The sequence below is a fragment of the Cyprinodon variegatus genome, unplaced genomic scaffold (assembly GCF_000732505.1).
Source record: "Cyprinodon variegatus isolate N-32 unplaced genomic scaffold, C_variegatus-1.0 Scaffold593, whole genome shotgun sequence".
NCBI lineage: Eukaryota > Metazoa > Chordata > Actinopteri > Cyprinodontiformes > Cyprinodontidae > Cyprinodon > Cyprinodon variegatus.
In genome coordinates, this window is record NW_015151046.1 from 447,911 (window position 1) to 450,777 (window position 2,867).

At 36.4% G+C, this 2,867-nt stretch overlaps 1 protein-coding gene across 1 annotated transcript in view; it reads left to right on the forward strand.

The window, feature by feature from the left end:
* The first annotated feature begins 709 nt into the window (after nucleotides 1-709).
* The window catches only part of LOC107096029 (adhesion G-protein coupled receptor G5-like), a 50,494-nt gene continuing 48,336 nt past the window's right edge, over nucleotides 710-2,867 (forward strand). The window contains exon 1 of the mRNA XM_015392483.1: nucleotides 710-1,087. The gene's annotated coding sequence lies outside the window, so the exon portion shown is untranslated. The remainder of the gene's footprint in view (nucleotides 1,088-2,867) is intronic.

The window sequence follows — 2,867 nt, forward strand, 5'->3', positions numbered from 1 at the left end:
CACCTCAGACCCATGGGTGTTACCAACTGTTCCACTGTGCAGCACTTCTACTAATTACATGTAGGAAACACTCCATAAGTAACTGCTCTGGAATTTTAACTGTAATAATTTTCATCTTGGAATGGATAGGAATACAGAACGTGATGGATTGACATATTAAAATGAAATTTTTGTTAAAGTTTTTTTTTTCCCTCTTAATTATGTATTTGTATTTGTTTTGACTTCTGTAATTTGTTTTGTTTGTATTTATAAATCAACACCTTTGGGAAAGGAACATGTAAACAATTTATGAAATTCTGTAAAGAAATGGTTTACTTTACCAGCCACTATTCTCTGACTATGACACCAGTAGCCCAGATTTGTTTTTTGACTTTTTACAAGGTGAAAAAACAACAACAAAAAAACATCCTAATATTACAATGCTTTGCTGAAAAATCAAGATTTATTGTTTTTATGAAATTTGACTATTTTTATTTTAATCCATGTATAATTTCCTTTAAATTATTGATGTGTGTCAATATATAAGTTAATTTAATAATCTCCATTTAAGCCTTTTTAACTACTGGTTAATAAAGGAATCAACTCTATCCTGGAAGCAGCTTCCAGACACGCACCTTGATTCTCTGTACTCCGACACCAGGCTTTTATTTTGAAAGGTATAAAGGAAGTAGTCTTTCCTCATCAGGTTCGCTTTGATTGGCAGGTCTGCCGCTTTGAGCGCCTCTGATCTCTGTGGTCCTCGTAGCCTTAACGCTCGAGACGCTTTTAATTAGACGCTTCCCAGCCGCGCTCCTTCCTGACTTTTTAATTCTCTTCCAACTTTTTATTTTTATCTCTTTCTTAGGAAACTTCTTAAAACGTGCACGTATGCTAATCAGCAGGTGATAAGGAATTACTCCCCTTCCTTTCTGTGAAATACGTAAATTCGACTCCTCTTTTGAAGAAGCTGTGGCCGCGCGCGGCGTGTTCCGGTCCACTTCCGGCCTCCTCGGACTCGTTGGGTTCGGATCCGTGGACGTGGAAAAACTCACCTGGATCCTCGGAGCTTCGGACGTTCAGGTGAAGCACAAAGAAAAACGCAGCAGAGGTGAGTCTGTTCAATGAAGCTCTGAGCTTTCAGCTGGAAATCTGCTTTAAACTTGACTTTATTACACTTAGTATGATTATTATCACCTGGACGAAAATATTTACATTTATAAAATAAAAATAAAGAGAAGCTTTTATCAATTAAAACAACTACTAGATAAGAAAGTGTAGCTGGTCTGAGGTCAGCTGCTCCTCAGCCTCACCTTAGCAGCATCATAGCTGCTGTTCCATCCTACTGCTGCTGCAAAGAGTGGAGCCTTTCAGTCAGCTGACCAGCTGTGCGCAGCAGCAGGTGGGGTACCTACGGTGGCCGGCAGGTACAAACAAGCAGCAAACAATGAAATGAGCTGCTAAAGCATGCGATTCAACTTTATTTATCCCTGGGGATTCCTCCTTCAGGGAAACTCTGGTTCCAATAACTTATATAGAGTACAAAGGGTTAAAGCAAGCTGTCAATAAAAATAAATATAAAATATGACAGACAATATAAAAAGACTTTATATAGTAGAAAAAAGCATGAAAATAAGAATAGTTTTAATGTCCTGGAATATGTTTTCCTTAGATATCAAATATCTGCACAGTAGAGAGCTAAGGGGAGGCTGTACAGTAGTTGACTTGGATTATTGCGCTTCTACTGCAGAGATGGACTGACCTTATAAATAAGTAAAAATTATACAGGCTACACAGTAGTTAGCATGGGTTATTGCACAGTTAGAGAGAGGAATATTGCACATGAGTAAGAATAGGTAATGTTTTGCAAAAACACACAAACACAGAAAACAAATGCAAAAGAAAAAACGCTGAAAAAAAAATGCTGAAATCACTGATAATGGAAGCAAGAAAACCTACAAACAAGAAAACAAATATATATATATATATATATATATATGCATGAAGCTGAAATAGCAACGACCAAATGATAAAAACCTGCGCAAAATCACTCCAAAAACTTGCGCCACACCACTAAAGGGAGCTGAACAAAGAACGAACCATGTTGCATCATAGTCCTACTTATATTAATATACATAACTATGCTGTTAATCTGTAATACTGTGAGATTAAGTGTTTAAAATCCTGCTTTAAAGCTTAACTTCCTGTTTGTACGGAACACGTTTGCTGTCGTTTTTACTATTTGCATCTCTTTCTTTCTGTGGTTGCACCTTTTTTATTTGGATTTGCATTAATTGTTTTTGCTTCTATCTTTAATAATTGCTGATTTTTTTTTCTGTAGCATTTGTTTTTTTCTGCCTTTGCAGCTCACTTATTTTTTTATTTTTTTCCTGCACGTTTGCATCTGTTGGTAGTGTCAGAAATATGATGAAATCTTTTATGATTATTTCTAAAAACACAGCATAACTTGATAAGTTCCGGCCACTATCTAAAGCTCTGAAGGTGTTTTCTCTATATAAGGCTGTGTTTATTCAGCCTATTGCTGTTAATTAGGTAGAAGTTGATTTTAAAAGACACATCTGCTCAAATGTTTCTGCTCTTTAAAGTCCTTTAAAAGTGAAAGAAATGCTGTCGCCCTTTAACCTATCTTTGGGTGAAGGGTGTCACTTCCAGAAAGGAGATGAGCAGCATCTTTGGTGCCTCCTTAGCTGATAGCACAACTCATTAGCAAGATAATTATGCATTTAATGAGAAGAAAGACATTAATATTTCACACGGTAAGTATTAAGGATGCACGATATTGGGATTTTGGCCGATATGCCGATATTTTAAAACTCATGTAGCCGATAACCGATCTCGATACCGATGTTAAAGCTGGACTAAAATAATTA